This window comes from Crocodylus siamensis, chromosome 5, assembly GCF_052110815.1.
Source record: "Crocodylus siamensis isolate JL-2025a chromosome 5, ASM5211081v1, whole genome shotgun sequence".
NCBI classification, from domain to species: Eukaryota; Metazoa; Chordata; order Crocodylia; family Crocodylidae; genus Crocodylus; species Crocodylus siamensis.
The window spans coordinates 189,535,956-189,550,674 of record NC_143399.1 but is presented as its reverse complement, the minus strand read 5'-3'; positions in this window follow the sequence as shown (position 1 = coordinate 189,550,674).

Below are 14,719 nucleotides of genomic sequence, written 5' to 3'. Positions count from 1 at the left end.
TGCTTGTTCCCTCTCTGAACTTCCACTTGCCACATGGGTTGCCCCTGCCACTTGTGACACAAATGCTGCTGGCTGACCATCACACTAGAAGGTTTGAACTGGTGCCACAGTATACCTTGAAGCAGGAGCTATTCGTTACAGGGTGAATGGCAGGCATGTCATGTCTTTTTTGTTACAGTTGGCAGCCGTCTTTTCTCACAGGTAATGCTAAAAATAGGAATAACCTGACTTCATTAAGCACTATGAAAATAAAAAAGGGTTTTTACAATATATAATGTAAAATGTTTACGAATAGCAGTTACCATAAAATAAAATAATATTTGCATAGTTAAATTATTCATTACATCCTACTGTAAATATGATCTGCACAAATTGGTTTTGTATTAAAAAAATCTTAATGAGCTTTCCTAAGCTCTGAGTAGCTTTTAGTGTCACTATAGTTACAGCAAACGCTTTACAAGCAATGTCCAAAGCAATGAATATCTTTCCAAGTATCATTATACTTCAAACTCTAGACTACTAATGTAATTTTCTTTCTGAACTTATAAAAGGCAACATGCACAAAACCCTATATTTAGATTTTCCCAGAATCCAATTACATGTTATAGAATGCGATATGTAATTTAATGCATTACAGTGAATTATTGTAAATAGTCTATGCAGGAGCCAGCAACCTTTTTCAAACCATGGACTGGAACAAACCAGCTCCAGTTTGACCCAGGCCAAGCAGCTTCAGCAGTGGGGGTGGGGGGGAGGGAGCGTTCCATGCACCCCCTCCAAAGCCTAACAGCTAGGAGCTGCATCCATGCCACCACCACTTTTCCTAGCTCCCTTCTCCCTGGCTGCTTTATGGGCACAGCTTGTAGGTGGAGAAGGCTGCACTAGGGTCATGCTGGGTGGGTGGGGTTAGGGAGGAGCGGTAGCAGTATGGAAACAGCTTCCAGTTTCCTGCCCCTGGCACAGCTCCCCTCTGGCTGGAAGGTATATTTGCACTTCAGCCTTGGGAAGGGGGAGGTGGGAGAGGAGAGTGGGGCAGGAAAAAGTAGCAACAGTAGGGGCACAGATTTCAGTTCCTTGGCCCTTGGTATCATGTATTTTGCATACAACATGCCCCCTAATATAATATGCACATTGTTTTTGAAAGGCAGAATGAAGAAAAGAAGACTTTTCCAGAGTTATGACTGCATAGAACAGGAACAGAGTCTATTCTTCAACTGACTCACCTTCCCTGTCTTACTTAACAAAAGCTGAAACTCTAGCTGCTGCTGAAGAGTGGTCTCCATAGATGGATCTATGATTTGGAAAAAGAGTCTCTAAGGCTGTAAACTAGGAAGAAAGAAAGAAAGAGGAACATCTAGGAGACAGAAAATTTTCCCTAAGAAAGTTTAGCTTGATTAGTAGAATATCAGGACCATGAAAAAGGAGAAATCGTTAACACCTGTGAGGAACAATCAGCCCTTAAGTCAGTTGATTCCTTTAGATGTCTGAATAGCAATGCAAGCAACAGATGATTCCTGTTCCACAGTGCAGTAAAGCAGGGTACTTTTACCCTGTTCAGAAAATAAACTTTTTTTCTCTATACATGCAACCCAGATTTGCAGGGGCTGCTTTTTTGGGGGGAGGGGGTGGGAAATGTGTGCACTGTATGCAACAAAATACAGTGATATCTATGGAAATTTTGGTTTTAAAGTATTTGTATTAATTTGGAGCACTTTGGCCATGTCTACATATGTATTTTATTACGGGGTAGACTAATTAGCTGCAGAGTAAAGTGTTACTGTCTATGTGTGCCTCGGTATTAGGTCTCAGTAGCCAGTAAACTAATTTATGTCACAGTAAGGCAGTACTATCTTATGCCAGGGTAATTTATTGCAATTAAATGCATGTGTAGACACTGATCGTGGGCATAAGTTGTGCCCAGTCATCCCAGCCAGCTGGGGGTCACACTTCTGCCTGCCACCTAACCACATGGCTCTGCCCTTTCAGTACCCTTATGGCCCAGCCAGCCCCTCTGTTCCCTGATGCCACAACCTGGAGCTGACCCCCTGTGTCCCCTGCCAGCCCAGGCCTGCTCCATCCTGGCTCAAATTGTTGCTGTCCCAGGTGCATGTGTAGAAGTAGTTTACTCTGGCTCAAACTGCTCCAGAGTTTATTGCTTCACATTAATTGCACATGTAGACACACCTTTGTGCATATTTACAGCATGGCAACAGTGTACTGTAGCTGGGACGTTTCTGAGCTCGTCTTGCCCACCCACTCATGTTGACATGCTCCAAAACTGAAAATCTACCCCCGGAGTCACTCAACGGTGTCCCTCTCAAGACCTCTGTCCCTAGTGTGCTTGAAAGGAACTCAGCTCTATTTCTGAGCTTGGGGCATGTCAGTCTGGAGTCTGTTAAAACTGGTGGGCAGAGCATGCTTCTGCAGGGTAGACACTCTGGTTTGTCCAATGCTAATGCTAATACCACTGTGCTTTGTACTGAATAACTATCTAAGATGGTCCCAATTCCAAAAACTTCCAAACTAGTAACAATACTGAGGAAGAATGGAGAAATGGATCCACTATATGAACAGAACCACCAAAGCAAACATTGTGTTAGTACCAAAGCACTGTATTTGTTTGTATAGGAAAATGTGCAGAGAGAATGAGGCAGTAGTAGCTCAGATGACAATATTTCACTGCTAAGAGGTACTGTGAGCTATGGCATCATCCTGCAAACACTTTACTGTTAGTAAATATGTATATTTGCTCAGGTCTTTTTTTTTTTCTTTTCCACATTCAAAATTAGCTCAAAGCCTCAGACTATTGCTCTTGGAAGAAATGTGTTGTTTAACAGCTGGGGTAACTGAGGCACAAAGTGGACTTGCTTACAGGCACATGGACAATTTGTGTTTAGACTAGAACCTAAATTTTGCTATGAAAGTCCAACTCATAGTGCTGCTTATGCAAATTGCTTCAAATTCTCAGCTCTTACTTAACCCTATCTAGAAAATGGGGCTAATCACTTTTTTCAACTATTTTAGGATTGACCAAAATAAAGCAGCATCAAGCGCAGAAGACATTAACACAATTACAAAACTCTTACAAGAAATAGGTCAGTGGCCATTGTGCTTCAGAACAAAGGGATTGGGTCGCAGTGTCTGAAGAAATGTGTCATTATGCTGACCCATCCCATACTGTGTACTGAAATGGTGCAGTAGGTTCTACGCATGCCCCTGTCCGGTGCCTGGCCTGACTCCTCAGTCTGATCACCAGATTCTAACTTTAGCAATTAGGTAAACTATAAATTAATATCGGTGTCGTTTTAGTGTACTGAATTTGCACCCAATCAGTACTGCTTGCCACATGAATATACCTTCAGTCTTTTGGTTATATTAACCATTGAAAACTACCTCACAGTGGTATGCATGAGCCAAGATTTCAACAGCAGGGACTGTAGCACCATCTGGTGGAAAGTAAGCATCCCATCAGAAAAAAGGAAAATACATGAACTAGTAGTATAGGAGAATTGAGCAGGAAAGAGGAGATTTCTGAAAAGAAGTCAAAACAAACCTAATACATCATAGAAATATATAAGCCAAAATCTTAAATCAGTATTATGCAGGTCCAGATTCTTACAGACTTGTCTTTGCACATGTGCAGTAATCTTAACTTGAAAAGGGAAATAGAAATTTAACGTGGCTTTTTTTCTTAGACCAGAATTTTTTTAAACTAAGTCATTGCATTCTAATTCATAAAATTCCTTTAACCACTTTCATTCCCATAAAAAGGTATGCTAAATATTATTTAATTTAGTGATCTGCTTAATGTAAGGTATGACTTTGTAGGAAAAGCAGTAATATAATTACTGTTCCTGGTGCCACTGATGGTCTTTTTCAGTACAGGCATACCTCGGAGATATTGCGGGTTTCGTTCCAGACCACCGCAATAAAGCAAATATCGCAATAAAACGAGTCACACGAATTTTTTGGTTTCCCAGTGCGTATAAAAGTTATGTTTACACTATACCGTAGTCTATTAAGTGTGCAATAGCATTATGTCTAAAAAAACAATGTACATACCTTAATTAAAAAATACTTTATTGCTAAAAAATACGAAGTGAGCAAATGCTGTTGGAAAAATGGCGCTGATAGACTTGCTCGATGCAGGGTTGCCACAAACCTTCAATTTGTAAAAGACGCAATATCTGCGAAGCGCAATAAAGTGAAGCGCAATAAAACGAGGTATGCCTGTAGTTGTGTCAACTATGAATGACATTTCTTAGACTCCATTGTAACTGATGACATAGTTCTTTACTATCTAATGAGGCTCTGTGCAGAATTTTCTGATGTCAGTGATCCTTAACCAGGGTGCCATGAGGCACTTCTGCACCAGAAGGAAAAAGATCACCCCTCCTGCTCGGCGAAGCACCCTGGTGCCCACGGTTCCTCTGAACCACCCAGCTGTCTTCAACTTGGATGTCCCTGTGCTCCCAGCAGCACACACTGCTGCGTGTGCCTGCACACATGGCGCTGCTCTTTTCAGCCCATCTCATTCCTCACTGCTTCCAGTGCTCCTGGGGCTGGCGGGAGGTGCTGTGAGACAGGTGGCTCTAGTCACCAGAGGAGCAGTCGCAGCAGTGAGGGTGTGCTTACTCCTTCAGACAGGGGCAGACTGTAGAGAAAGCAGACCATGGTGAGATGATGCCCTGTCCCCACCATCCTCATCTAGTACCAGCTAGATTTTAGCTCAAGTGTTCCTTAGTGGGCTACCACTAAATGCCAGAAAGTTATGGAGTGGTGCCATGAGGCTAAAAAAGTTAACAAGCACCAATGCAATTTATGCTTGGCAGCTGATATAGCTCCTGTAACACCAGAGAATTTGTAATTTACTAACAAGAGCAACAACCAACAATTGCACCCTATCCTTTTAGATAGGACAACACTGCACTACGTTAGCATTACTTGGAGTTGAGCATACCTCCACTCCTCAGTGTCACCTTCTAGATCCGAGTACCGGCTTGGGGCAGGTAGCAGCTCAGCTCTAGCTTCAGGCCTGGGGCTGAAGCCAAAGCTGAGAAACCTCCTGCCCCAGGCCAGGGTGGCTTGTGCAGCAGGGGAGAGGACTCATGGCGAGGGCGGCAACAGGGAGATTACATGATGGGTCTGGGGGGCACATGGGGAGACTGCACAGGGAGGGGTGTGTGCAAAGGGCACCTGTGTTGTGTGGCTTAGGTGGGGTGCAGGGGAGATGGTGCAGCCTGCCCCCATTGCCTGCCCCACTAGCCACTCCAGCCCCTTCCTGTGCGTCTCCCCCTCCCCCCCAACCCGCTGACCTTCAGCCTGGGCCTGAATCCAGCCAGGCTCAGAGCTGCCACTGCTGCTTTTGCCTGGCTGGGCTGGGCTGGGCTGGGCTGGGGCTCCACTGCTGCCTGCCCTGGAGGCAAAGCCACCACAGAAGGTAAGTGGCAGGGGAGGACAAGTGGCATGAGGTCTGTCTTTGTGAACAAGGCATACAAGGGCTATGTTATGAATGCCCAAAGCTTGCTTAATCTTGAGACAAAGCAATAGCCACTAGACCATTTTGAGATGATGATGATGATGATGAATGACGCATGCCAAGGGGACTCAATAATCTTTGGAGGGATGATACTGAAGTGTCACACTGACTAGTAGGAGTAAGTTCTCTGACATCAATCGGACTACTGAGAAAACTGGATCCTCTTGACAGCGGTGGGAAGACCTAGAGCAACGGTAGGAAATTATTTGGGCCCAAGGGCCACTTACAGGGTTCTGGTGAGCTGTTGTGGCCCAGGTCAGCACTCTTCCCCCTTGCCCCACAGCCCCCTCCACAACAGCTCACCAAGACTCCTTAAGTGGTTCTGCCCCAGGGCCCAGCCCTGTGCGGTCACTGCCTGGTGAGCCCAGGGTCTCCATGGAGACTGGCCCAGGACCTATGCGGTCAGGGCACATTCAGCTGGGCACATGGAGTGGGGCTGCAGGCAGGTAGGGAGCAGCCTCCAGGAGTGGCATTGGCAGGTGGGGCCAGGGCTGGGGCCAGGAACGCAAAGCAGGATCGCAGAGCAGAATTGCAAGGAGTAGACACCATGGGCCTGGGGCCAGAGCCAGGGCCCAGGCCCAGACAGAGCCATAATCTGCTCCTGGTGCACCCCTGCCCACAAAATGGGCACCTATTGCTGGGATTTGCAGGCAAAGGATTGTGGCTCTGCCCTGGACCCTGGCTCTACATCCTAGCCCCAGCCCTATCTGTCCCACTCCTGGAGGTCACTTCTCATCTGGCTGGCCGGCTGTGCACACCCTGCCCACATCATTCCCAGGCCAGTTCCCATGGAGACTCTGCCTGCCCACTCTGTCTAGCATGCCCACCACTGGGTGTGGGGGAGATGGACCAGGATACCCAGGCATTGGGGCTGGGGCCATCTGTGGCTGGAAAGAGCTGTAGGGAAGTGGAGTCCAGCAGCCACACCACCACAGTGCTCATAAGGGCACAGAGACTGGCTGTACACGCCATGGCCTGGGCTGCCCACACACCTAGGCCATGCAGGGCCAAGGACCTACTGGATGAAGCCCCTTGGCAGGCTGCATTCGGCCCATGGGCCATATTTTGCCCACCCCAACTTAGAGTAACAGTATTTGTGGGTGAAAATCAAATACTGCTGTTAGATGCAACTTGGCTGTGGTAAGTAACAGACCAGAATATTTTAACTGTAACAAATTATCAGTATTTAACATTATGTCTGCATTGGTACTAGGCCATGTTAGACTACCCACATTAACAATGTTTTTCTGGTTTGGAGGACTAAGTTTTTCATATTAACTTTCTGCTCTGTTCCCGAAGTGCCTGAACATTGGAGCAGCATTCTCTTTCCATGGTGAACCAGGCAATATACAAGCTCTATGGCCCAGATAGCAGAGAATCATAGCAAGTTAGGGTTGGAAGAGACTCAAGAGCTCATCTAGTCCAACCCCCTGCTCAAAGCAGGACCAGCCCCAACTAGATCATCCCAGACAAAGCTTTGTCTAGCTGGGTTTTGACAACCTCCAAGGATGAAGCTTCCACCACCTCTCTGGGTAACCTGTTCCAGTATTTTACTACCCTCCTAGTGAGAAAATCCTTCCTAATATCTAACCTAAACTTCCTTTGCTGCAACTTCAGACTGTTGCTCCTTGTTATGTCATCTGCCACCACTGAGAACAGTCTCTATCCTCTTTCAAACCCCACTTCAGGTAGTTGACAGCCGCTATTAAGTCCTCCCCATTTCCTCTTCTCTAGAATAAATAAACCAAGTTCCCTCAGTCTTTCCTCATTAGCCATGTCCCTCAGCCCCCTCACCATTTTTGTCACTCTCTGCTGGACTCTCTCCAATTTGTCCACAACCTTTCTGTAGTGGGGGGCCCAAAACTGAACACAGTACTCCAGATGGGGCCTCACCAGTACTGAATAGAGGGAAATAGTCACTTCCTGTGATTTACTGGTGACACTCCTACCAATGCATCCCAGGGTGCTGTTAGCCTTGTTGGCAACACTGCAGGCTCATATTCAGCTTAAACTTCACTGTACCCCTCAAGTCCTTTTCTGCAGAGCAGCTGCCCAGCCAGTCAGCTCCCAGCCAGTTCTGTCCCAAGTGCAGGGTTTTGGTCTTGTTCTTGTTGAACCTCATGAGATTTCTTTTGGCTCAATCCTCCAATTTCTTTAGGTCAATCTGAATCTGAGCCCTACCCTCCAGCACATCTACTACTCCCCTCAGCTTGGTGTCATCTGCAAACTTACTGGAGGTGCACTCTACTCCATCTTCCAGGTTGTTGATGAACACTGAACAAAACCAAACCCAGGATCGACCCCTGGGGCACTCTACTTGATACTAGCTGCCAACTAGACACTGAGCTATTGATTACTACTCTCCGACCCTGATGGTTTAGCCAGTTTTCTTACAGTCCATTCATCCAGCCCGTACTTCCTTAGATTGCCCGAGAGAATACTGTGGGAGACCGTATCAAAAGCCTTGTTAAAATCAACACCACATTCACTGGTCTCCCCACATCCACAGAACCAGTGGCAATCAGGTTGATCAAGCATGCCTTGCCCTTGGTGAATCCATGCTGACTGTTCCTAATCACCTTCTTCTCCACAAAGTGCTTAGAAATGGATTTCTTGAGGATCTGCTCCATGATTTTTCTAGGGACTGAGGTGAGGCTGACTGGCCTGTAGTCTCCTAGAACCTCTTTTTTCCCTTCCTTAAATATGGGAATTATATTTGCCCTTTTCCAGTTATCCGGGACCTCTCCTGATTGCCATGAGTATTTCAAGATGATGGCCAGATATGTCGTATTGGGATGGAATACTTGATTTGGATTAGGCAACTATAGGGAGCCTATTTGGAAGTTGAATTGACATTTTTAACAGATCTATTTAAAAGACTGCCCTAGCAGGAAAGAGGTGTGAGGATGAGTGTGGCATGCTCTTATCTAGCTTGGTAATCACCCCATGGAAGAGCAGAACTGGTGGGAAGATGCATAGGCCTCATTTCAACTGCAAAAAGAAGGCATCCATCAATGACCCCAGCCTCACGGTCCTGCTGGAACAGAAGTTTGAACATTTGGCGTTAGACTCATTTACCACCAAATACATCAGTGGAATCACCCACTGGTGAAGTATCAGCTTGGTGACAGATTTCTGCTGTAGCTAATTCTGGTTGGTGACAGACTGCCTGTCTTGGAAGCTAGCCATATTGTTGATTATTCCTGGGAGAGCTTCAAGGGTTGTAGCATACAGATGACATAATTTCCAGAACTTAATTGCTATAGGGAGCGAAGAACAGGAGCCCCCTTTCTTGTTTATGTCATGCAGTTGGATGTATTGTCTATCCTTATGTGTACTATCAAGTGTTGTAGTACAGGGAGGAATGCCACATGAGTCTGAAGCTCTCAGACAGTAGTATGCACTTCAGCCTTCTCTCAGAACCCCATCTTTCTATGTTTCAAGTATGCTTGTCTGATGTGTCCAGTGCAAAAGCCCTACATAGCGATCGTCATAAACAGTTTCCTTTCTTTGACACTGTTAGGGTGCATCCATTAGGTCAGCACTATTGGGACATGAGATGTTTATAGAGCTACCTTTCTCATCAGGTACTTTGCCTGGGAATAGACAAATTTCCCAAAGCTGCAGGAATCTCAGGTGAACTCTCATAAGTAATATAACACACATTAGACTAAGGCACACCAATACTTCTGCCAGTACTTAAACAGCTCAGATGTTCCTGGCTAAAAAGTCCTGCCTTTGCTCAGGGTCATACTGATCTCCAAACATGAGGACAGGAGGGAATATTTTAGATTTGCAAGGATCATCAGGGGTTTTGCTTTCTAATGTGATGCACGGTCTTCTTTTTGTGCTCTTCTTGGCATGTAGTAACTATTTCCCAATCATTGGCTATGCTCTCCTCTCCCTTGCTTTTACACATGCTGTGTAGAATGTGTTCATCTTTCTAGTACTTTGCCTTGTATTTGGGTTTGGCATGGCAATTCTGCCCCATAGGCCCCTTCCAGTCCTGTGTTTGAGATATGGAATTGGAAGGACACTAATAAATCTTCTGACCAAAACAGTTTAATTGCTTGAGGTTTTAGAGTTCTGTGCAGACCTAGTCTAGTCTTTTACTCAACTGAAGATACTATAGGGGTCTTGGTATCTGGTCTGCGTAAATGTTTGCAAAGCCTCTGGTCTGCGTAAATGTTTGCACAATAGTGTTTTTCTACTTGCTTTGAAGAATGTGGAAGTGAGGCTTTACTATGCCGTAAGTCCCTATGCTGGATCCAGTATACCTTATTAATAACACCTATTGACTCTGAATTATTGGCTATTGGCCACAGGTAAAGGCAAACATTTTGACTGGGGTACACTGGTACCCTTGCTTGTGCTCTCAGATATGTTACTGAAGGATCCTGCTCTTTCATCTAAACTGAAGTAGATTTCCAGATTTGATATCAGGGATCATATTTAGCAAATTTTCACCTAGATCAGACTGGCAAGGACTGTGCAGGGTTTTACCTTCTTCTCCAGCATGATCCTCCTCCTTAGATTCTCTAGTCATATGTTAGCAGACACATTTCTCTGTCCTTGCAGTAGGAAAGCACTGGCACTGGCATGCGCTCCTGTTTTTGAACTCTGGTAGATTGTAGGTTGCTTCAGGTCTTGCTTTTACAAAATGCTTTGTGGCTGAGATGCATGTGGGTTTGGAATAGACGTTTAAGACAGGATGGTTTTAGAGTGCAGCCTGATGTCTGATGAGGTCTCACCCTGCTGTACAAAAGGGCCTACGAATTCTGAGTTTGTGTGAGAGGTGTACGTGTGGATGCATGCACCACATGCCCCCCGCCCCATAGTGGGAGATTCACTGACAGACTCAAAGATGACTTAAAGCTCTTCTAACTTTTTATATGTTAAACAAACCCATTTCTTTAAGATACAAGTGGTTTATCCTGCTGATTACTTCTTCCTCTATTCTCTGCTTTCATTCAGCCTAGTCTTTCATTTACTAAGTCCTTTTTGTTTATTCTATAATCACTTTTCCCTGCCTGCTCACTCTTCCTATTCCTTTTTCCACTTCCCAGGAGCCCACACAGCCTGAGTCTGACTACGCAGAGCATGAGAAAAAGTCAGGAGGAATACAGGGGTTGGGGATGTAGGAGGAAGAAGACAGAAAAGGAAGAAAGCTTCAGGCCTTTATCTTTCCCAATTTTAAATCGTAAGACCAACATTCAATGGAAGGAAAAGACTTTCACTTCCTTTTATTCCAAGCCTTACCTTCGGTCCCTATTTTTATCACCTAGAAGATAAACTGCTTTTTCTGACCTCATTAGAATTACGGAGTTTGATTTTGCCTTCAAAATGCAGCAGCTATGACATCACCTCTCAGGCAGCTGAGGGAGCCAATTGACTTAATGACTCATTGTTCTTCACTCCACAGGTGTTAACAATCACATCTTCTTTCTAATGGTCTTGATGTTCCACTAGTCAAGCTAACTTTTCATAGGGCAATTTTGGGTATGCTAGATACTCCTGGTCTCTCCCTCCCCTTATTTCACAGCCCTGGAGACTCTTAGCTCTTTTCAAAACTATAGAGTCATGAATGGAGACCAGAATTTAGGAGCAGAAGCTAGGGTTTCATCTTTAGTTAAGTAGGAAAGGGAGGTTGAGTCACCTGAAGATTAGTTTCTGTCCCTGCTCTATGCGGCCATAACTCTGAAAAATATTTTAAACTTTATTCTGCTTTTCAAAAACAAGGTGCATATTATATTCTGGGGCATGTGGTATTCAAGAAAATATGGTAATCAGTCCTCAAGTTAATGCTGCAATGAGTAGTTCAGCATTTTGTATCCTCTGGTGAAGAAGTGATGAAACAGTTGCTATGAGGCAACATTTGTTTTAAGAAATGTTAAGATGATGCATTAAAATATCAGCATTTGGGCAAAGGGCAATGTCTTCTTATTCTCATGACCATGTTCTTGCCTTCCTCCACTCACTCCGTCCATCTGGTACTCCCCAACTTCTAAAAATGGTATGCAGAAGCTTCCTCAGAATTGCTTCCTGTTTACCCCATTCTGTGTCTGAAGCTCACATTTCTTGTGTTTGCAGTGATGAATAGAAGAGTGCCAGTTTAAAGGAGGATCTTTTCACAACGACCCAGAATCATGTTTTGCTGAAGATCAATACAGAAGAGAGGATGGTGTTTTAAACAAGCAAAACACAGAGAAGCTAATATTAGTATTTTCTGAAGATGCTCAAACAAAACAAGGAGCCAAGGATAATACAAGCTACTATGACCAGACTGAGTGCCTGGAAGACCTTAAGTGTGCGCTACAGATTATTACTAACACCATTTCCTCATCCCTTAAATTGCTTAGAGTCTGATGCAAGTCAAAAGGCCATGCAAGTTAAAGTAGGAATGTTTCTTTTTTTCTCTCTATTTTGAAAACTTGGAAACAGCTCCCATTATCATTTTTCTCTATTTGTTAAAGCATGAATGTGAATGCATGTTAATGTCATACCATGGGCATACAAACAAGTGTAGAACACTATTAAGACACTGATTTTATTTGATTCTAATGGTGACCTGGATGGGGCAATTCTGCTGTACAATTATTACTTTAGTGGATGGTTATCATAGAACATTTATGGTAAATTTGTTCTATTTTTAAGTTTATTCTTTATTGACTGTTATTAAAACCCATAAAATACAGAGACTACTTTTTTTCTTAAAATACCAATGTGGATCAGAAACCTCTTAAGCAAATTAGCCAAATTACTTAAAAGCCATTGTCTCTCCTACCAGGTTATACTGCCTGGTTTTCCATAGGCTTTCTGAACATTTAAGCCACTTTGTGTCCGAATAGAATGAATGCAACTTTTCTGTAAAGAAAGTAAATTTTTTTGTTCAAATGGTTTGGTTGGATAGGAAGAAGCGCTGGCTCATTAACATGAAGACCTGTGATCATTAAAAAAAAAAAAAAAATTGTAAAGTACCAGCCAGGAAATGAGCACATCACCAACAGGAGTGCTTTCTGTTGGGCATTGTAAGCAGGTCACTTAGCCACCTGGTTTTGCAGGAGAATTCACTGCCTAATGAGCTCCTCAGGCAGTTCTTTTTAAAGTGAACAAATAATACAAAACCTCCATGTCCTCTCCATGATACTAGAAGAAAACCCCTTTCTGCTCTGGCTACTCCTTATAGCCTGCAGTAACTCAGTCCCTCCTTGCAGCAAGCTGTTCTGTCTACAACTTGCTTCTCTGTCTCCCTCAATTTCTCTTCTGGGTGCCTTTAGAGATCCCTGTGGAACACTCCCCCATGTTGAAAATGCCCCAAAGCTGGACTTTCTGAACAAGGCCAGCTGTTCCTTGTCAAGGGACAGACTGTCTTATTACAGGCATAAATGCACTAATCATGCTCCATGGCCATCATAAAGCATGACTTCCTTCCAGCAGTCTGGTCAAATTTGTCCTACTAACAAAACAGTCTTTATCTTGTGTAATCTATCCCTGTAAACATCTTGAACATCACAAAGCTGGTGAACAGTAAAAAGATATCCAAACTCTGTCCTCAAATCTAGGAAACAGCTGAATACCATGAAGTGTGAACACCACACAGGCACTTGCATGTGAAATATCTTGCTGAAGATGAATAAGAATAATCACAAATGCAAATTTCTTTCCTTGAAATGGTCTTTAAGTCTTAAGACTACCCAAGAGCATTGTAATAGTCTCATTCCACATCCAACTAAGTTCCCCTTGTTAATGGCTACATGCCACTGAAATCAGCTTCTTTCAATGGCCCATCATAGGTCACAATCTTAATATGAGTTAAGTTGTGATAGCATGAAGCAATAATTGGCAATGTGTGGGGGGGTGCTTGTGGGTTCATGTGCACCCCCTGAGATCAGCTGTGCATCCCCTGGAAGTGCCAGCTGAAAACTGGAAGGAAGTGCACTTTTGGTTTTGCCGCTGGCTTGGCAATTGGCTGCGGTGGGGAACCACCCCCCATCGGCAATCTGGTGCCTCCCCAGACTCGGGAGGCACCAGTTACCTGTGGCTTGAAGCTTATTCTAAACATCACTAGCCAAGTGGAAAAAGCTTGCTTATGATGCCATCAAAGGTTTTTTTTTCTGAACAACGGTAGAGTTCTGACCACAACATTTTTTCAGGAATCTAAACCAAGTTTATTATTCTGCAAACTTCTACATAGAAGCACTTTATGTGAGAAATTTCATTCACCCCTGTGAAATAGTAAAACTTTATAGTCTCCATTACTGTCGAATCCTTTTTTCCTTTGTATAAAACATATTATCTTTTATGAATGTGTTTTTATTATAGATGTTGTTTAATCTACTCTAATTCAATTTTTTAAATGCACCAGTAAAACTTACCTATCAAAGTAATTGGTTTGACTTAAGATATTACAACCATCTTCCCAACCAGAATCAATAAACACTTGTTAGCTAGCAGTAGAAAGAAACTGCACAATAAAATGTAAAATTATCACTCATGATTACTGTAAAATGGAATGCAAGTGGTTTTTAAGCATCTGGTTAGCTAACGGCTAAACCAGCTGTTAGTTGACAGCTTTGATAAGCACCCATTTTTTTGATTGATGTAGCTGAATATGACAATGTGCTGAATTTTAATAATTTCTCAAATTTTCAATGAAGCACTGAATTATGCCTCAGTTTCTCAAGTTTTTCAACCAATTTGATAACCATTGCATTTGTACTAGCATTTGAAAAAATATTGCAATACTATTTCTTCATACTGTACCTGAACATCAACAACTATTGTTCCATAACTGTACTTCTACAGCAAACTCATTTTTTTATTCTTCTCTGGGAAATAATTGTCTAAGGAGTAAATACTGAGTGCTGAAACTTTTATAAAACAGCTTTTTTTTTGTGACACATCACAAGCAACAGTCTTTACACTGAACTTTGCTGCTCCCCTTCTCCTTTCCTGAACTGTTATTCTAGTAACACAACACAATCTGACTTCATATTAGCAAAGTATTAGGAAACATATACATGGTTATTGCACCATGCACATGGTACATGGTTAGTTTTGCTGCTACACTGTCACAGGAGTGTGCTGTACCAAGGGAGCATGCCACTACGGTGACATAGCTGGCAATCATATGTAAACCCACATGATTGCTATGTTGCTGTAGCACACCATATGGTGATG